Genomic DNA, 22,474 nt, shown 5'->3' on the forward strand with positions numbered 1-22,474 from the left:
CAGTTCAGTATCCTCCGATATGTGTAAGCCGTATTAGATCATTTAGCTTGATTCAAAATAAAAAAAGATGGCTAGCAAATTTTACCGGACTTATGTAACATCTCTCATTTTTAGCGAACCATTTGTTTTGAAAGTATACCTGTTCCTTAGACCACTGTGAGAACTCTGGAATAGCTCAAGTTTGATGTGTCAGCTGTTTCTGAGCTATCCATTTGCAATATTCTCTTAAGAACATGTGCATTTTTTTGCATGCACACAAGACTCAACATTTTGTTCAAACTCTCTACATACACGCACATCAGTCTGGTTTAATATAAAGAATAAAAAAAATGACCTGAGAAAGAATTAGTCAAAGTTCTGTGAATCTGAAAAAGGGGCTAACCTAAACTAGAAAGTACTGTTTCTCTGCTCACCTTAACAACAGACAGGCAGCTGTGAAAAACCCTAAATGCATCTGATAATTCCAGAAACATCATAAATCTCTCCAGCTTCAGTCTCATGGTTTATTATACAATAACAAGCTCCTGTCAACATATTTACAGTCTTGTAATTTATAGTGACATGGCATCTTTTCTCTGCAATGTGTGTTGCATGAACTGAATAATACATGAATGACAATGCTTCAGGAAATAACACAGAAGTGTCTCCTGGACATTTCAAAGTTGTTGGGTGGGGGTAACAAATATGTCTATGCATAAAGATTCTTTTTCAGGAAGAGCAACAGCTTTTGACAGACCATTTTGCTTCTTATTTAGACGCTATCTCATAATAAGGTTTTCTTCCAAACTGTAATTGACATATCTTTACCAGAAAGGCCAGGAAATGAAAGAGGATAACAGGTCTCTTCATTTATAAGGCTATTTTTTACAGTGAATGGCATCTGAACCCAGATAAAGTTTCATTTGAATTTCACTCTATATTGTGAATCAAGTATTGCTGTCAACACAAACTCATCTCTGTCAGAGACTGAACCTAAGGTCTTTAAGAGCAGTCTCTTCTGTAAGTGGTGGTGTGCCCATTCTTTCTCTCAGGAAGGATCTCTTTTTTTTTCCTCCTGCATCCTGAATAAGGATATTTTCAGCACCACTAACTCAAGAAATTCTCTCACAAAATACATTGTTAAGGTAAAATTAAAGGTATCAGAGTACATCAGCCACTTATGAGCCAAAATGCTTGCAAGAATGTTAAATAGTAAATAAACAAATTAAATTAAATTTAAAAAAATCAACTAATATAAATCCAGGAAATACAAAATTAAGGTTAAACTTTAAAGAAACCTGGACATAGAATGTACATGAAGCAACAGTTGTCTTAAGATCTTTTTTTGTGACGTGAAACAAGACTAAAAAGTCTGGGCCACATCTTCTGCTGGTGTAAGTCAGCATAGCTTCATTGACTTCAGGGGAGCCACTCTGAGTTGCACCAGGTAAGGAACTGGCCCAGTGCTTTGAAAATTACTATAATTCAACCAAAACATTCCAAGAACGCTCAGGGTATTTTCTTAGCTGAGGCAGGGCCGGTGCAACCATTTAGGTGACCTAGGCTGTTGCCTAGGGCGCTAGGATTTGGGGGGCGCCATTTTCTTTGGCAGCAACCGCAGCGGCTGGATCTTCAGCCGCCCTGGTCGCCGCCGGCATTTAGGCAGAGGGAGGTGGGGCAGGGGAACGTGGGGAGGGCTGCCTGCAGCAAGTAAGGGGGGGGGCAGCACGGAGGGGAACTACTCCCCCCAGCTCACCCCTGCCCCACCTCCTCCCCGAGCATGCCGTGACTGCTTCACTGCTCTCATCTCCCAGGCTTGCAGCGCCAATCAGCTTAGGCGCCGCAAGCCTGGGAGGCGGGAGAAGTGAAGCAGACACGGCGTGCTCGGGGTGCTCGTGCTCGTGTGTGGAGCAGGGGTGAGCTGGGGTGGGGGGGTGCCTCAGGGGGGAGGGGAGGAGCTGCCACGGGGGGGGCACCTCAGGGTGGGGGGTGCGGGGGTGGGGCGCAAGGTGGAAGTTTCGCCTAGGGCACGAAACATCCTTGCACCGGCCCTGAGCTGAGGAAAGTGATACCACATACCATAATGCTCTTACCAGAACCTCCAAACCACTCATAATCCTTTTTCACAGGGCTTGGACTTCAGTATTTTTTCAGCCTTTGACTTTTCCCTGTCAGTCATTCTATACTCATCACTACATTTAGATACAAGGGTGGGGGCAGATTGTTCCGAGATTGATGATGTGATAGATTCTGTCATTCTGTAGCTTGGTCTACACTTAAAACTTATACTGACATAACTTTATAGGTGAGGAGTGTGAAAGACATAACTGCACCAACAAAAAACCCAGTGTAGACTCAGCCAAGAGTGCTTCTGTTGACATAACCAATGTCATTCAGGGAAGTGATGTTCTTACACTGGCAGAAAAACTCCTGTCAGGGTACACTGCATCTACAGTAGAGGGCTATGCCAGTATAGGCACATGGCATAGTAGCGCAGGCATAGTGTATCTCAGCAGTTTGCAGCTCATGAAGAATATCAGTAACCAAAAGTTGTTGCTATCCATGAGCTGTTGGCTGGCCTATGTGAAATGAATTAACTGGTCTTAATGCAGATGCTAATGAACAAGGTTTTCATCACAAAACCATAATTTTAAGCTTCAAGTGGCATTATTTGGCATCCTCATTTGCAATCTGAGCAGATTGCAAATCTGTGTACAATCGCTGTGTAGAATGAAGCACTTCCTCCACTTTGGAGATTGTCCTCTCCGATCAAAACTGAAGTAAATAAAGTTCATATCACCATTTCCTATATCTGTTATGTTGATAAATACAGAATCTCAGTTTCCAGAGACTTATTTCTTTCTTGCATACACTATTCACTTAAAAATATACATTTAAAAAAAAAAACACCTCTAAGAGAATATGTTGCAAAGCAAAGTGCATCCTTAGTAAAGCTCGTTGAGTTTTCTGTCGGAATTATTTTCTGATGAAAAATGCCCTTTTCACAAAACCAAAATTTTCGGTGAGAGATTTTTAGTTTTGCAAATAGATTTTCCATCTGGAAAATCAAAATGACCTCTCCTTAGCTGCTGGCCCGGAAGGCTCTGATCAATTTTACTTTTTGCCAGCGAAACTGACAAAAACTTTCCCAGACGGCTGCCAAGGCAGAACTAGTATGTTCTGCTCAGGAAGATAGAGAAACAGAGAGAGCCCCACCATACGGGCTGCCCCAAGGCTATGGAGCCTGGTCTTTCAGGTCAACAGCTCCAAGGCAGCCCTGCCATGCCAGGGCTTGTCAGCCCCAAGCCATGGGAACCAGGAGCCTGAAAGCCCGGGGAGCCCAGCTCTAACCAGAGTGCAGCTCTGCAGCAGGAAGTCTGGAAGCCCTGAGAAACCCAGCTCAAATCAAGGCTCTCAGGGCTATGGAACAAGGAGTCTGGAAGTCCTGGGATAGACTTCCTGAGTCTGCAGTTCCAGAACAGCCTTTCTAGGAAGAGAACTCTGGGGCTGCTAGACTCATAAGTTAAATAATATTCTGGTTCTGCAGGCCCTGGAAGCCCCGTTAGCTACTGAGTGAGCTGATGATGATGTCAATTTCACCCAACAAATGTGGGGAGGAGGGGGGATGGCAGAAATACCATGTGTCAGTTATTCTCAAACTATTTCCCCCCGCCCTCAGGATTTCCAGTTAGGAGGAAATTTTGAAAACAAAAATTGGATTTGTTTCAGTTTTGAACAAATCCAAATTTTGAGAATGTGAAATAGCCCATGAACTGGAAAGCCCATGTTTTGGCATGCTCTAATCCTCAGTACTATACTAAACACACAGTTATGAGGGAGGAGGATGGCCTTGTGGCTACAGTAGAGACTTTGGAGTCAAGAAATCTAGGTGCTAGTCCCAGCTCTGACACAGATTTCCAGGGTGAAATTGGACAAGTCACTTAATCTATTAGTGATACAGCTTCTCCCCATGTAAAATGTGGCTACTAGCCATTTATCTCATGGGGATACTGTCAGATTACATTAACTATTTGTGAGGTGCTCTTAGTATTATGGTGATGAGAATTCTAGACAGACATAAGTAAATACATATGTCTGTATCACTTTAACCAATGAGATATAATATCTACCAACAAAGAAAAGTTCATTAATTCTGCATTTTAAAGAAGATATATGTATATATATAAATTGTACATTGGGTTTCAGACATTATCATTTCCATTTAGAAGAGAGTGAATCTTTAATTACCGTCCATTGAACTTGGTCCAGAAAATACAAACATTTCACCAGCACCATTTGGGCATTTTACTTGCCACTTCTCATTTGTCAGAATCTCCACTTCAATTCAATTTATTTATTTATAGGTATTTCCATGGCATCCATCAACATAGTGTGTAAGCTCTTAATTATTAGAGCTGTTAAAGAAAGTATCTCAAAGGGTTTTTCAGTGATAAGTCAGCACTTAGATTGATAAAACAAGATATAAACTTTTAGTTTATATTTCATGATGCTGCTCAGAAAACATTTGTACCATACCTATTTTCAGTGCAAAAGCCAAGCTGGTTTAAGATACAGCTATAGACAACCAATCATTAAACTTAATTTCAAATTCATTAGCCTTTTGTAGTTTTATTCAAAAGCCGCTTCTTCAGTGCCTTAGTGATGAATGATCCCAGTATTCTATGGTTGAGAGCCTCACCATCTAGAAGACACAGAAAGATTAATGGATAAAGAAAGCAGAACTTGGATTTTTGTTTTTAACTGTACCATAGCCAAAAGGCATCAGGTTCCCAAGAGAGGGCCTACTACTGTAAATCCATCATGATGTACTCCTCTCTCAGGTTTGTTACTGCTGCAAGTTATATTTTAATTATCTCTCCTGGTTTGCGAATGAGAATAAATTGTTGATGGTGGGGGAAAAAAAGGAAAATACAGCATAGCCTTTGAGCATTAATATGACTGAGTGCACAGTGAGGAGTGACACAACTGTTTCTTATATCATTGCAGCTTAATGCCATGTTATTAACTTTGGGTTATAATTGTTATTTAAAAGACTTCTGAAAACCATGTAGCTGGGTTTTGTGATCTCCTTATACAAAACAGTCCATGAGCGTGTACGTTCCTGAATCTAACTACATTCTTATATGTCTCTGATCACCACGGTGTCTGAGCATCTCACAGACATTTATTTATTTATTGAAATTACAATACCTCTATGAGGCAGAAAAATATTATTAGCCCATATTACAGATGGGGCTAATACTCCTAAAGCACAGAGAAGTTAAACTGAGTTCATCCCTGATCAGATCCCAATGTGGACAGAAAGGTGTTGACTTGCAAATTCCCATATTCTGGGTCTGCCCTAACTTCTGTCCTGTCTGTCATGGCCCCTAGGGGGACACCTCTTCATGCACAGGGAAATGGCTCTTTCCACTCCCCTTGGGACATTCCCAGATGGTGGGAAAAGAGGTGTCCGGTCCTTTTCTATGCTGACATAAAGTGGCTACAGTAGTAGGTTGAATTTCTCTTTAAGGGATTTGTCTAAGATCACACTGAGAGTCTGTGGAAGAGCTGAGAATTGAACCCAGACCAACTGCATTCCAGTCCAGTGCCAGGCCACAGACCAGCCTTCCTAAGGCCATTCTTCCTCACCAACCTGTGCTAACTCTTCTAAGGAAAAAAGAAGACAGCCTGTTCCCACTGAACTCCATATAGCCACAGGATGAACCGCTGATCTGATTTAATTTCATTCTCAAGCTTTGCTCACGTCACATGGATATCAAATAATCCTGAGTATCTTGCTTGGCTTCTAGCACAGTTTGGCTTCTACTGGAAATAGAGCTAAGGTCTCAATTCTGGTACCTAAGAACTGAACATGGACAATCCAATTTAAAATTTTAATTAATAAAGTTTGGGCAACAGGTGCTTTCTTTATTAGGGTGCAAAATAGGCACCTTAATCTGTTCAGAAAAACATTTTCAGTACAGTGAATATGAGAAAATGTGTTCTAGAATGAAATGCCACAATGTATGCCTATGCCGGATGACAGGGAGCATTGTTAAAAAATAACGACAAAGAGTCCTGTGGCTAACAGACGTATTGAAGCATAAGTTTTTGTGGGTGAATACCCACTTCATCAGACGAAAACACATGCGCCAATATGTTTGTTGGTCTATAAGGTGTCACAGGACTCTTTGTCACTTTTTACAGATCCACGGCTACCCCTCTGATACTTGTTAAAAAATACACAACCAATGTACAGTATTTGTGAAGGCTCACATAATGTTCTCAAAATGTGCTTACATTTCCCTTGCAAATGCTGGCTAAAAGCAGAAACTTGTTAAAATTACTAGGCTTATATAAATTTACAAGACAAAATCAAAAGCAAACATTTCAATGCAAATTAAAGGTCATCCCAAGCAGGAAAAAATATGTTCTGTTTATTTTTAATTACAGTGTGTTATAGTTTTACATGAAAAGTGGTACAATCTCATATGTTTCTGGCATCAAATCAAATGACATAATACGGAAATGCAAAATAATATGTTAAGGGTGCAGGTGAGGGGGTGTTCCCTCCCCCCCCCCGCCCAACAAGTGAGCAAATTTCTTTACTGCTTGTGTGACCTGGCAAATAACCTAGAAAAGTTGGACTTTTTATTAGTATATACTTCTCTCCTTCCTTTATGGAACTTGAATTATTTTTCTTGGCTCATTTCTTCTCAAGCCAACAATGTACCCCAATACACACATGAGTCAGTTTCCATTTCTTCCTCCCCCCCCACCCCAGTAGTCCTTCATTTTGTTATGCTTAAATATTTTGGCTTACTTTTGTTTTTATGAAAATGAATGACGGTTTGCAATAGTTTTAATCATGTATTTGGATGTTCCCCTACAAGATCCTGCAAATATCACTCACTCACTCACTCATGCCTGTCACCCCAGTCGGGGTATGGGCTGCCAACCACAGATCTCCAGAGTCCTCTATCCTGGCCCATTTGCTTTAGCTGGTTCCAGGTATAGCCCATTTTTTTGCTATCAGCCTGAAGGTTGCGTCGCCAGGTGTTTCTTGGGCGGCCTCTTTTCCGCTTGCCTTGGGGGTTCCACCGCAATGCCTGTCTGGTGATGTTGGTTGGCAGCTTGCATAGTGTGTGTCCTATCCAGCCCCACCTTCTCCTTCTGATTTCTTCCTCTGCTGGGAGTTGACGGGTCCTCTCCAAGAGGTGGATGTTACTGATGGTGTCTGGCCAGCGGATCTGGAGAATCCTTCTGAGGCAGCTATTAATGAAGGTCTGGATCTTCCTGATGGTTGTTTTGGTTGTCCTCCAGGTCTCAGCTCCATACAGTAGGACTGATTTCATGTTGGAGTTGAACAGTTGAATCTTTATTGCCAAAGACAGCTCTCTGGAGCTCCAGATATTCTTGAGTTGTAAGAAGGCTGCTCTTGCCTTACCAATCCTTACTTTGATGTCTGCGTCTGTGCCACCCTGCTGGTCGATGATACTATCTAGGTAGGTGAAGGACTGCACTTCTTCCAGGGGGCTTCCATTCAGTGTGACTGGGTCGTTGCTGATGGAGTTAATCCTAAGGATCTTGGTCTTGTCCTTGTGGATGTTCAGGCCAACCTGTGATGATGTGGCTGCCACTACGCTGGTCTTCTCTTGCATTTGCTGTTTACTGTGCGAAGAAGTGCAAGGTCGTCGGCAAATCCAGGTCATCAAGCTGGGTCCACAACGTCCACTGGATTCCGTTCCTATGCTCGTAAGTGGATGTCTTCATAATCCAATCGATAACAAGGAGAAAGAAAAGTGGTGACAACAAGCATCCTTGTCTGACTCCGGTTCGCACCTGGAAGCTGTTTGTGAGCTGCCCTCCATGGATCACTCTACAGTGTATACCGTCATATGAGTTCTTGATCAGGTTGACCACCTTTGCTGGGATGCCATAGTACTGAAGGAGCTTCCAGAGGGTCTCTCGATCCACGCTATCAAACGCTTTCTCATAGTCAACAAAGTTGATGTACAACGAGGAGTTCCACTCCATAGACTGCTCAACTATGATGCGGAGCGTTGCTATCTGGTCCATGCATGATCTGTTCTGCCGGAAACCTGACTGTTCATCTCGTAGCTGTGGATCGACGGCATCCTTCATTCTCTCTAAGAGGACTTGGTTGAAGACCTTCCCTGGCACCAACAGGAGTGTGATTCCTCTGTAGTTGGCACAGTTACTGAGGTCTCCTTTCTTGGGGATTTTGATGAGGTATCCCTCTTTCCAGTCTGCCGGAATCACTTCTTCTTCCCATATCTTCTAAAGAGGGGGTACAGCATTTCCACTGAAGCATCCAGGTCTGCTTTCAGGGCCTCTGCTGGGATGTCGTCAGGTCCAGCCGCCTTCCTGTTCTTCATCATGGTGATGGCTTTTCTGATCTCGTCTCTGGTTGTAAACCCTGCAAATACATTCTGTACAATACTTTCTGTTAACCTCTGGATGTCTTTGATCAGGGTCTAGCAGTCGTGATGCATTGTACCAATCACTATGATGGTGTCATGAGCAGGGTGACATGAGCATACTTGCAAAGATGTGAGCCAACATATGTTGATTTATGTCTGGTTATGTGGTTTATCCATTTAGGCTATGACCTCACAAGCTGATCCATGAGGACTCCTGCTCTTGCTGGGTATCCAGTGAGATCCCATGGGACTGCCTTACATAGCTCAGCTTGAATTATTTGTTCCCCAGTTCTGCAAGCTCACCCATGATTCACTTCTCTCATGCAAATAACCCTCCTGAAGGCCATGGGGCTACCAATATAAGTAGAAGTTACTCATCTGCTCAAGTGTTTCAGGATTTGAATTTTGGATTATAAACTACTGGGGACAGGGACCTAATTGTCTGTGTTGTCTATAGCTACAAACACCAAGTCACAGCACAAGGAATAATGAGTTAACAGAGCAGAAGAAGCATTAAACAAAACATATTAACTAAAAGCAAAATAAACTTCCCTCAGCCTCAGAACAATACAATCTAGAGCTGCACCTCTTTAAACTATACATGAGCCTTTTCTTATATTAGCCTGTACACTCTAGGTATAATTGATCCTGGCCTCCTCCTGAGTCATATCCTTTATAAATCAGGATGGCCATATAGTCTTAGGTCCTGATAACTGATTCCTGCTGCACCTGAGAGTCTTTAAATGGTCCCCACATGAGCTGCCCTCTGCATAATAGCAGCTGTGGGTAGAGAGTGACCGGTTGTTTAGTGAATCCAGACTATAGCTGAAGTAAGCTAGAGGAGGAGAAGTCATTTTTTTTCCTTCATCAAGGGTAACTTAACATTTATGTCTGTGTACACAAATCCTGATGTCCCTTCCACCTTCACACACACATATACACATACCCTTTTTATTAATTGAATGGGAGTTTGCCTGTGTAAGGACTCAGTTAAAGCTATAGGATTTGGCTCATGCTCTGCAGTTAAGAAAAATAAAATAAACTTCTTGAGAGTGCGCTTGTTCCCACTGAAGTTAATGGCAAAACTCTTGTTGCCCCTAAAATCATTGCTAGACACCTATTGACGCAGTGCAGGGCTCTGTAGTAAGGGTTTTCCATATCACACACAGAGTTTGGCAGCTGGGCTGCAGATATACCTCTGTAGTCAATCTCTTACCTAAGCCCTTTTTTGATGGAGTGCATTGATTGATATATAAATTTTGGTTTCAGAGTAGCAGCCGTGTTAGTCTGTATCCACAAAAAAACCAGGAGTACTTGTGGCACCTTAGAGACTAACAAATTTATTTTAGCATGAGCTTTCGTGAGCTGCAGCTCACTTCTTCGGATGCATAGAATGGAACACAGACAGGGGATATTTATACATACAGAGAACATGAAAAGGTGGAAGTATGCATACCAACAGGCAGAGTCTAATCAATTGAGATGAGCTATCCTTAGCAGGAGGAAAAAAACTTTTTGAAGTGATAATAAAGAATCTATTTCCCTATGTTAAGTTCTCCTCACACCTTCTAACAATAGGGAAATAGAATCTATTTCCCTATGTTAAGTTCTCCTCACACCTTCTATGGGCCATCTTAATTATCACTTCAAAAAGTTTTTTTCCTCCTGCTAATGATAGCTCATCTCAATTGATTAGACTCTGCCTGTTGGTATGCATACTTCCACCTTTTCATGTTCTCTGTATGTATAAATATCCCCTGTCTGTGTGTTCCATTCTATGCATCCGAAGAAGTGAGCTGCAGCTCATGAAAGCTCATGCTTAAATAAATTTGTTAGTCTTTAAGGTGCCACAAGTACTCCTGTTTTTTTTATATAAATTTTGGTTTGTTTTTTCTTTCTAACAAAGTACATGCATGAAGAATACAACAGTTATGTGTTGTCTGTTACATGACCTCTTCACTCTTTTCCTCTTCTGACTCACCCTGAAGCTTCACACTCTTGATACATTAATCTCTCTTTGTTAAGGGAAAAGCTTGCATAGAGTAACCTTAGGCTGATTCATGACAGTCAATAGATTTGTATTCTCATCATTTCACAAAGGAGTAAAAATTGGCTTGATTTCCTCACTGCTCTTGCAGAAGACAGAAAATTGTGGTTATTTAGAGAAAACAGTGGGGGAGGGAGAAGAAAATGCTCCTCAATCTGAAAGAATTCCTGGTGCTATGATATAATTTGAGCTCCACTCCTAGAGGCATTTACAATACGAGGTTGGGGGAACACTGTAGTGATTAACCATTCTTTCCCAGGTGGTTTTGTGATGTGGACCAATCTCTGAGACTAGACCGTGTTCAGAGCCCCCTACCCCAAATTTACTTTTTATTTTTTGTGGCAGAAATTACAATTTTGCAGTAGTTTAGTATTGTTTTACTGTAAATGCACAGACAGTAAAGATAATTAACATGAAATTCCACATGCTTTAATGCACAAACACTTGCAACTGTATCATTATACACACCAAAAAGTTATTCTATGAAGAGATTTCAGTGTTTTGTGTTAAATCTTGTTAGCTCTTCCATGGTTCTTGTACAGTTATCTTGTCATGAACCTGGACTTGTCCTAACCTTCACCAGCTCTATTTATAACCATTTTCATTCACTCCCCTCCCAACAATAATAGTTATACTATTCACTTTCCATGCACTGGGCTAGGAAAGTCAAACAAAGAATATTTTATTTTAAATGATCACAATCATTCCCTGTTACCATGAATATAATTTATGTGGATTTCTAATTATGATTGATGAAGCATAAATGAAGCCATGCTTCTCCACTACTGCATGCCAATCATGATATTACCTTGGAAGAAAACTGTCAAATACAGACAGTTTTCTGATGTGTACCACTATTTTATATTCTGACAGCATCTAGAGGATTGATTGTTTTCACATTTGTTAAATGTAGTAATTAAAATTTTATAGCAAAGTAACTGGCATCAAATGCTTTTGTGATATGTATTACATGCTGAATCACAAATTGAATGTCCTCCTAAGCAAGTGGGCTGGAATCCAAAGATAATGTATCTCAGGACTGGACACGACTGACTGTGAGTCAAAAAAGTTCACGGAGAGAGATACCCAATTAAATAACCAAAAGTCTTTGGGCTACCAATTTACTGTCTCTCTTGTGTTATTCTCTGTGTGGAACTCTTCAATGTTAAGCACTCACATTGAAGAGTTCCACACAGAGAATAACACAAGAATAACATGTGGGTATCAAAACCTTATCTATTATGAAAATTGTATTGTCGACTCTAATTCTACAATGAGCTCTGTAGAAGTGGACCTTCACTAAAGTCATTGTGGTTTTGTGCTAGTATCTGCCCCACATGACCTTCTTTACAGGACCAGGACTTACTATTTTTCCTTTCTATGGTCTTGTCTACATAGAGCCATTGAGGAAAATTAATCCAAATTAATTTTAAAGTGGATTAGTTAAACTACATTAAACCCCTGTGTGAATAGTCTTATTCAAAATTAAAGTTCCCTTAATTCAATTTAGCTTAATTCACTTTGGAAGTTAATTTAAGATAAAAGAGCATGCACACAGGGGCTGAATATGGTTTAACTGATCCACTTTAAATTCACACTGTGATAGACCCAGGCCAGTTGGGTATAGCAGAAGGCAGATATACTGGCCACTGGATTAACAGTTTTCTGTTCCCTGACTGACCAGAGCAGGGGCTGCTCCTGGCTAATGAGAACACCTGACTCTAATTAACTTGCAGAGTCAGGTGAGGCCATTAAGCTAATGTGACCACCTGACTCTAATTAAGGCCCTGCTGATACTATAAAAAGGGCTTACTCCAGTCAGGCAGAGGTGGGCCAGGGAGAGGAAGTGTGGCTGGTTAAAGAAGACAGCCTCAAACCATTGGTAAGGAAGCCCTAAGGTAAAGGTGAAGAAGGAAGAAGGAGGAGAGCTGTGGGGAAGTGGCCCAGGGAAATGTAGCAACTCTGGCAGTAAAAGGTTGGCTGCCAACAGCTGCTACCATTATGGTCCCTGGGCTGGAACCTGGAGTAGAGGGCGGGCCCGGGTTCCCCCCAACCCACCACTACAGGAACATCTCCTGACAGGGGAAGTCAGGCCCCTGTCAGGACAGGAGGCTAAATTGTTCTGAAATAATCCCCCAGGGATAACAGAGACTGTGGGAGCTCTCTCACCAACCTCCTTGCTGGCCTATGATGAAAAGGGCTCAGTAGACTGTAACCTTGGCCCTAGAGAGAGAAGGGCTACGTGGAGGGTCACAGTGAGCCATTGAGGCTAGCATAAACCGCCTAGATTTTTCAGAAAGTGCTGAGCACAGAGACTTTGAAAATCAGGCCCATTGAAAGCATCTCAAATTGGGCATCAAAAATCACTAGTTAAGTCTGAAAATAGAGGCTAAAATTTACCTAATCCCTATTTTCGCCATAAGAGGTCAGTGGTAGCCAGTACAATTCTGGTTGATTAGCCATTGATTCCAAGACACCACATCACAAGAAATGGCAAGCTTCATCCTATTTTGTAAACTTTCCAGTAAAATTAAAATTATTCATAACTGATCTATAAACAGTTATGAAGGGAGTGAAATCTAAATAAACAAATACATATTGATTTATAACAAACCAGACAATAGTAATGTTCTATATGTGCTGTATAACAATAAGCATGACTTCTCTGAACTGTATAACAGAGGAGCTTCAGGTCATGAAACATATAGGATCTGTAAGCATGCACTTATATTGTGAAGCATTTTGTACCATTGCATGGAGCTGAACAGCTGACTTTCTGACATGATATTTTTCCTCAGCTTTTTCTTTTAAACTAATGTCCTTACTGAGTGGGCCTTCTATATAGACAGACATTTATTTTTAACACAATCTTAAGATGCTCCATTGGTTTCAACAGATCTATGCACCAGGTAAGGATCAGGGCTGTAGTATATGCTGTAGCCAATTCCAACCAGTTTGGGGCCACAGTTAACATGGTATCAATCATGACTTTAGTACATAGGGAATTGGTTTGAAAATGTGTTGTCAAAGCAGGTTCATTAAGAGTTTGTATCCAGAAAGCATATATGTGAGACATTCCAAAAGGAAAGGGCAGAACTCCCAATGGAGTATTTTGGTGAAACTCAGTCTGAGAACAAAGCAAGCGAACCGCTTTTGTCCATCTGTGCTCTGAATTATCCTGTGGGGGGGGGGTGTGGGTGTGGTGATGAAATGAGATGATGGTGGAGGTTGGGGGGGGTGATATTTCCTTAGGCAATGTGACTACAGTTTTTCATACACTTCATATACATATGCAATTATCAATAACTACCTTTTTTGGGTGAAAATTACAGCAAAGGGTCCTGACTATTTGGTCATTAAAGATTTCCTGGCCCTTTTGGTAAAATAAGGGTTAATAACATTAATGTACTAACTAAATACTCTAATTATAATCCACATACATACATTTCTGGGAAGTTCCCACTTTTGCTGTAATCTGCTGTGTAATTTTGGTATGCACTGCTAAACAGCAACTGTGTTCTGTCTCTGAGGTAGCTACTGTTCATTCAGTGAAATAAGTTGGCCTAGAGAGTCAAAGATATTAGCATGACCCTGTCATGGGGTTCAAGGTTTTGAGTACAAAGACATGGAAAACAAATAGAAAATTCATGACTAAATTTTATTGATTAGGCTATACTGATGAAAAAGAATCCAAAACCAGCTATAAAGCATATTGGAATTGACAACTGATCAGTCTGAGAGAGATACAGGGTTGGAAGAAGATAATAGGGCATAGAAAGGAACACATGAGGGAAGCAAAGACACAGCAGGATCTCACGTGTATCAACCTAGGGTCCTGCTGGTTCATTGGTGATGACCAGACATCAGTACTGGTGTACTAATGGATTGTCTTCTTCAGTGACCCTGGAAGTTCATCGTGAAGGGAAGAGTTTCTGGAGTGAAGCAGATGCATGTTAGCCTTTCTCAAGGAATCTGTTTTTGCTCCCCAAAGTCCCTCTCTTTAAGGTGTGTGATGAGAAGAATAGGCCATCCTCTCATTAGCTTGTCTAAAAGTGGCCTAATTCCCAACACACAAGTTTTGATCCATTATGTTCCAGTTCTAACAGACCCCAGCTATTACAATAATATCCTTCTACAACTACATGTTGTGTTGATAAGGATGTATCTCAATCCCAAAATGGATAGGATGTTTATTAAACCCCCCTTTTACTGTCACAATATATGATGGGGTACATACCCCCACATAAGCTCAGAAAGGATTAATGTGGATCTGAGGCCAATTAGGCTACTTGGCTACACCTGGAGTGTGGGCAAGGCTTAATTTAAAGATGAGTCCCACCTGAGACAGAATCTGGGTGGTTAGTTTAAAGAGAGGAAGCCTAAACTAGAAAGGAGTTTCAAGCAGGAAAGGCAGGAACTCCGATCCCAGACAGTGACTGCAGAGAGTATGGAGACCAGGAGGGTCAAGAAGGAAGCCTGGGATTCTTTTCTGTGTAGAGAAGGCTGGCAAGCAACCAGGACAGACACAGGGTAGCTACGAGAGTAGAGCAGACTAAGGTGGTATGCCCTGATAAAAGGGCAGGTCTGGGACTTCCCAGGCTGGGAAGTGCACTGGGGCATATTTCACTGAACTGTATAAAAGAAACTTTAAAAGGGTGGACAGAAGTTAGGTTAAGTTGTACATTTGTTTTGAGATTTATTAGGGGATTCTGGAGGAAGGCCTAGTAAAAGGCTTTGGCAAGGGTGGCCAAACTGTGGCTTGTAAGCAACGTGCATTAAAGTGCAGCTTGCAAGCCCCCTCCTTGCCCCCACTCATGCAAGGGGTGACCTCTATCTTGCAGTGGGGTGGGGGTTAGGAGTGTCTGTCCAGCAGGGAGGAGGGTCTCGGGGCTTCAGCCCTGCCGGGTGCACCTGCTGAGGTTCAGGGCTTCAGCAGGAGTGGGGCTGAAGCCCCGAGCCCTGGCTCCTGGCAGGTGTGCTCCAGCTCTCAAACTACTGAATATTGTCATATGTGGCTTGGAGGGCCACCAAGTTTGGCCACCTCGAGCTATGGTATGAAGGATCCCAGAGAGACAGAAGGAGCAAATTTGACTAGAAAGATCTTGCCTGCTCACTTCAGGGTCCCTGATTTGGAGCCTCGAGGAGCAGGAGGGCTTCGGTTCCTCTACCAGTCAGTGCTGCGGTTGTGGCGTGAGGCTGAAGAAGGCGATCCTTCTGCATATGGCTGATGGTAGATGTAGAGCACCAACTATAATTTTACATTCAGATGGTTAAACCAGATAATTGTGTCTGGAGTAGCGAAGTGTATTGCTGTGATGCTTCCTTCATATTTGTGAATGGGGCATTGTTATAGGTACTGTGACCTATTCTGGGTGACCACAGTCACACACTAAAGAGTCTTTAATTTTCTTGCCCTACAGTAATTTGAGATTTTTTTTAAAAGAAGTTCCCATTCCACACTGAGAAGAAAGACATCTTTAAAATTTTTTTTGCAGTGAGACACACCAGTAGCGAGGGCACTCGCTTAGGCACTGAGCCTTGATCTAATATCTTTCCCCAAATCAGGCATAGCAGAAACTTGAACATGGATCTCCCACATCACAAGTAAGTGCCCTCACCACCAGGTTACTAGCTACTGGGAAAAGGTGTTGGATTCTCTCATGTGAGCCAGAAATTTCATCCTGGCTTTTGGAAACCTTTCCAATAGAAAAGTTTTGTTTTTGGCAAATCAGAGATTTTGACTGAATATTTCCCAGCAAATTCTAGTAGTACGCACCCACAACCACAACTGAAGCCAATGACAGCTTCTTGTGCTCAGCAATTCTTACACAAAATAATTAAGAATCTGGTTTTTATCTTTTACTCTTTCTCTTGTAAGCAATGCCATGGGAGTGGGGATAAGTGTTCCCACTATAGTGTAGGTTGGCTGTCTAGGCATACTTGATTGTGCATATGGGGTTGTTTAATTTCTCACAAACTTTTTTGTTATAGCCTAAGTGACCCTATCCTCAGATGACAGCATAAAACCTCATATTATATAAGTCACCTTGCCAAAGGGTAGGGAACTCCTCATTTCAGAAAGAACATTTTTTCTGTAAATCTCATGAGGATATCAGGGATGTTTCTCGCTCTGCTGCTGCTGTTCAAAAAGATAATTAGCATCTCCTTTGCTAGCCACTAGAGAAGTAGTATTCAGTGTGGATTATAAGTCACTGACAGCCTTGTGTTTTCATGGCCGTGTACAATAATTCCACTGTTTGTGTTTCAAAATGGGTGGTAGTGGCATAAAATAAAAGCCTCTTTGGGTACTCAAATTCCCAAATAGTGCTCAAACTTCTTGCAATTCAGAAAACTAGTTAACTTTTTAACTCACCTTTGCTAACCTTTTATCTATTTGCATCTCTGGGTTCCTTCTAGTATTAGAAGCAAAAATGTCAAACTACAGCCATTGCTTAATGTTATGAAAGAGGAATTTTGCTAATCTGGGAAATGCACAAGGCAATGTAATCATAAGTTGTTGAATTTCCAGCCCAAGGGAGAGCATGAGCTATTAGAACTAGACACCATTTTCTTGTAGAATTTTTTATATTTAAGCAATTCAAATAGTACAGAGGAGCTTCTGGCAAGCAAGCTAATATGGTGGGGTAAAAGGTTTAACTAATCACAGGAAGGTGAATCCTACAAATGCCCTAAATGTAGAACTCCTATTAACTTGAAATGGAGATCCACATGTTTGCAGGGCTCAACTTTAAATTAGTTAATATTCGTAAAGCACTTCGAAAAATGCAAGTGGTCTACAAATTTTAAGTGGTGGTCTTATCTGAATTAAACATCTGATCCTTCTGAGGTTAATGTTTGTGAAGCACTTTGAATGGAAGCACTTTGAATGTGTCTGAGTAATGCATTACATAAAGTGCTAAGCATTCTTAGTAATTATTACTAGTGGTGGTGCTGTTTTGGCTGATATCTTTTACTGACTTCCTCAGTGGATTCATGATGTTAAATTCATCAGTGTCATTGGTGGGGAATCATCCCTATTATAGTCATAGGGTGTTAGAACTATCTCTTAGATAACTTTCTGCCCTACATTATTGCAGTAATCTAAGCATCTCACCATCTTTTTTTTTTTAAGTATTTATCCTCACCAGGATGGACCATATACATAACAATTTAGAACCAAGCGAAATCTGGAATTTCAATCCCACAGAAATTCAATAGTTCATCTTTTGCTTTAATTGGAAATTGGGGGGGAAAAGTTAAAATTACTACATGTTTTGCAGAACAGAAATGCCAAAAATAAGTTGATTCAGAAATGTCCAAACTTTCATTTCATTTATTTTCAGTTGGAACATTTGGAAATTGTGTAATTTCAGTTTGTTGAATGACCTGGAATGCTTCATTTCCAGTCAGTTTAATAACTAACTGATTTATGGCCTCATTGGGATTGTAGTTCAGGAGTTTGTTGCCCTATGGGCCAGGCTCCCTTGCACAACTACATCTCCAGTGATGGACCTAGCATCATGTAGCTCCCACAATGTACTATGCAGAGCATGGTCACAGGAAAAGCTGCATTGTATTGTGGAAGATGTAGTTCTCCTGAGAATGTAGTCCACAGGACTGGGGGGACTGAGAATGCAACTCCCATGAAATGATGTGCTGCTACAGAAATGCAGTTTAATGCTTTATTTAACTGATTTGAAATGAATATTTTGGGGCAGTTCAACAAAAGGAAATATTGTGAAACGGGGGTTGAAATGACACCAAACAGTGTTTAATTTCAGTTTTCCTAATGAAAAATTTAAAATTTTCTAATAAAACAAAGGTTTTTTCCCATGTGCATTTCTTTCTGAAAAATCATTCCAAATTGACAATTCCTAATCAAGTGTATTCACAATCTTTAATATATGTATCCAATGGGAAAGTAAATATTTGCCTACATATTCCCATTTTACAGATGGGGAAACTGAAGCACAGAAACATAAATGGTTTGAATGTCTGCAAGCCCTAGTTAAAATCTATAGTGTGACAAGTAGAGTTGACAGGTAACTGGAGTTCCCATTCTACAGGAAACTGCAAAAATTGTATATAAGATTTGTTCCAAAATGGAATGAAAAATTTAAATTTCCTGTAGATTGAGAATTCTGAAATTTCATTGTTACCTTTTTCAAAATGTTTCTGATGCTTCTCAAGATGCTTGGAGCACTAGCAGCCTGCCAGGTGGGGACATGAGAGTAGGGGCCCAAGTAATCTAGACTGCCCAAGAGCCAGAAACAGTTCAGGACAGTTTGTGTGCTGGCTCAGAGCTGGGAAGCTTGGGCTACCAAGGAGCAAGAGAACACAAAGCTGGGGTAATATTTCTTAAAGTCAATTTGCTGCCAAAATTAAAACTTTCCCATCTTATTTAATCTAAACACTGTTACTCCTCCACATTCCCTTTCCCATGAGCTGGTCTTTATCTAGAGTCAGAAGGTAACCAGTAAGCATCTGGTGAGGAATAAGATTAAAATTGTCCCAACAACTTCCAGCTGGTATGCCACTGAAATTCAAACTTTTCCAGTGCATGTGAGTCAATGAGGCTGTAAGACGGTTCAGGTGAAAATTAGCCCCTGGTAACTAACCCATTATACTTCTTCATTTATTAGAAAGATTTGCCTTTAACACCTTTTTCTGAAAATGCAGCTGAACATATCAGCACATGGCAGATTCCCTCTTATTTTCCAGGTGGCTTTGTAATCAGGTACTAATTCAGTCTAAGTCTGTTTTCTGTCGTGCAGTAACAGGTATCAGGATGATATAAAATATTAAGCCTACACAACATTACAGAGGCCACAAACATAAAACATTAACTCATTGAATTTTCTCCTCTTAAGCTTTTCAGTTAAGTCAGTAAAAGGCTAATGATAAAAGTACTGTATATGAACAGATCAAAACTTGCAAAACACTTCAACCTCTCTATTTCTAGAAGGTATTTGGCTTCATTCAAATATTATATGTACATTAGTATATATTGAACAAAAAGTTTTAGTATATGTGTGGGCATTCACAGGCATTCAATCTCACTACATATTCAGTTAGGGAGAGATTGTGTACATCCTGCTTTGATAAGCTTAAAGATCCCATCTGGCAAGTCTTCATTCTGACAAGCAGTCACTGACACCCTCTTTGTCATTATTTTAGTATCATGGGGGTAGTAGCTGTCCACTAATAACTGTATTAGAAGTTGGGACTGATAACGCCCTCAATTATGAAAAGATTTCCAGTAGAGTCATCACTTGATGCCTTAGAGCCAGCTGAGAGACTCACTAGAAGGAACAATATTATACCACTTTTGCAGAAAATCTTCATTGACTTCCATAAACAACTGTTGAACACTCTTTTTAGATTGTATTAATTTTTATCTTTCTTTGTAGACTTTTTTTACCTTATTTTTGTCTCCATGCTTATCACCATACCTTCTCCTGCTCTTTGTATTACCAAAATAGATATATAGATTTTATTCTTGGAACCCATCACCTGGCATCTGAGAGACTTTCATAAGTAAGAATAGAGTTCAATGGGATAGTATGTATGAATATTTATAGGAGATTAAAAATATATATATATATATATATATATATTTCCATAAACTAGAGACCAGGACTGAGCTGACAGGCTTACTTATCAATTGAGTGTGTTAGTAGGTTAGTCATTAGGATGTGCTATTACTGCGTCTAGACTACCAAATCAAGTTTGTTTTTTTAAATACTTAAAGAGAACCTGAAGGTGATCAAGAGAGCGAGCAAACACTTAACTGAGACAACCCAATTTATTGATTTGTTTGTGGAGCCTTATTGGGGTTCTTGTTTTGTTTTAGAAATAAAAATGAAGCATTTATTCATAAATGAAGTAGTTCACCTGAAGTCTAGTCCAAAGCTTACTGAAGTAAATGGAAAGATTCCTCTTGAGTTACAGACTTTGGGTCAGGATCATGGAGTATGAATTTACTATACTTTCTGTAGCACAGAAAGTGGCAGAGCATGGTACAGAGAGTGAGCACTGATCAATATATTTCTGTAATCTGGGGACTGCTGTAAGCAGCAGTGTTATCACAAAATGTAACATGACCAATTCAATCTGATATACATGAACTACTTTTATGTTTGAAACAATGATTTTTTGGGGGGGAGAGTTGGTAATGGGAGAAGCCATTGTGCGTGTGCACGTGTGACAGAGAGCACTGTAGTAGCATAGCCAATACATAATCGAAAATGGAAAAGCCCGAGGCCACTATGTTAAAGACATGTACTTGTGTGATTTTAAAGCAACAAAAGAATGGAAGTTTACAAGTAAGGACTACTTCCTCTAATATCTATTATTCCCCAACCTTTTTTTGAGATCAATATAGTATATATTTTAAGTGAGTTGCCTTCAACCAGACTCAGTATTATAGTCATTAAATCTAGTGTATCTAGTTCCTTATTTTCCTTAATTATAACTTTTAAATGTGCCATGATGTATTAATAAATACTCAATAGTTCCCAGGCTAGATCTGTAATCTACAGTAATTCAACCTACTATTTGTCATCTACATTGGCAAACCTTCACAAAGTTGTGTATAAAATAATTTTGCTTTTTTGCCTAGCAACATAACTTTTATTGGACAAAGCTGTTTGCCTTTGTCCAAATTAACAGATCTGTTAGTCTATAATAGTGATTCTGACAAGCTAGTTGCATGTGATGAGAATTCATTTTAACTTAATGATTTCTTCAGTGTTCAGCAGATAATCAAAATATTAAAGAAGAAACGAGTTCAATTAGGTTATTGTACAGCTTGAAATAAATACAGGATGGGTGATTATTCAGCTGAGTCTAGAAAGTAACTTGTGTGGTTCTAACACACTTGAGGGGAGGGATAGCTCAGTGGTTTGAGCATTGGCCTACTAAAACCAGGGTTATGAGCTCAATTCTTGAGGGGGCCACTTAGAAATCTGGAGCAAAATCAGTACTTGGTTCTGCTGGGCAAGGGACTGAACTTGATGGGGTCCATTCCAGTTCTATGAGAGAGGTATATCTCCATATTTTATGAATATCATGCAGCACTCAAATGGTCTGCTGGTCAGATTGCAGAAGTACCTGAACACACTTAATATCCCATGTTGTGGAAGAGCTTCAGTAGGACTATGTGCATGAACAAAGAAAGTGAGATTTGGCCTGTATATAGGCCAATTGAAACTGTTAGACTGTCCTCTTCCCCCAGCCCCTCTAGCTTTTATTGAGGGAAGGAAAAGCATGGTTGATTTAAAAAAATGTATATACTGATGTATTTATTTTTTTGGATGTGCAGTATTAATTTGAGCTCTCATAAGACTGGTTTGCCAGTACCCATACAAGCAACCCTCAGTATGGGATAGGATGCAACCACACTGCTCCAAAAGCAGGAAGCAGATTGGAGAGGGAATTGTGACTCCCAGAAATGCCTTCAGAGTTGCCGTGTGTGTGTGTGTGTGTGTGTGAGTGTACGTGCTTTAGGAGGTCTCATCCACTGTTCTGGCCTGGGCTATGGAATTACAAGGCAAAGGCAAGTATATCAGCACAGGGAAAAAGTAGTAAATGAAACTAGCAACAGATACTGTAGTATATATTATGAAATATTTTTTCCAGTAAAGGAAAGAATCTGGTATGTCTTTAACACATTTCAAGGTTTATCATTGAACAGCCTATCTTAAAACAGTTCTTGATTTATTTATGAAAAGTTCACATGGACACTGGGGTCTTATGGAACAATACAGTGTTCCATTGACAAATTAAAAGTATTCAGGATGTGACGCCAGTTATGCAGGGAGGAGGGGAGGAATTAAATATCTAGAGGGCATGCTCAGAACGTCAGCTGATCAGACTGCAGTCTTCCTGTTGAATAGGCAGAAAGTAGCTGAAGGACAAAGTAATCTTTAACAAAACCTAAGGGTGAGGGCAGGTGGGGTGGAGTGGCAGAGCTGAAGTCAAAATCCTTTACTTTAGACTA

The 22,474-nt window shown here is 40.5% G+C and overlaps 1 protein-coding gene across 3 annotated transcripts in view; it reads left to right on the forward strand.

The window, feature by feature from the left end:
* The first annotated feature begins 12,319 nt into the window (after positions 1-12,319).
* Positions 12,320-22,474, forward strand: part of ANO3 (anoctamin 3) — a 421,744-nt gene continuing 411,589 nt past the window's right edge. The window contains exon 1 of one of the 3 annotated variants that reach the window (XM_039536552.1): positions 12,320-12,355. The gene's annotated coding sequence lies outside the window, so the exon portion shown is untranslated. Of the gene's footprint in view, positions 12,356-16,061; positions 16,078-22,474 lie in introns of those variants that run through there. The other 2 variants (XM_039536545.1, XM_039536546.1) reach the window with 2 other exon arrangements.

Source organism: Mauremys reevesii, linkage group 4 (assembly GCF_016161935.1).
Source record: "Mauremys reevesii isolate NIE-2019 linkage group 4, ASM1616193v1, whole genome shotgun sequence".
NCBI lineage: Eukaryota > Metazoa > Chordata > Testudines > Geoemydidae > Mauremys > Mauremys reevesii.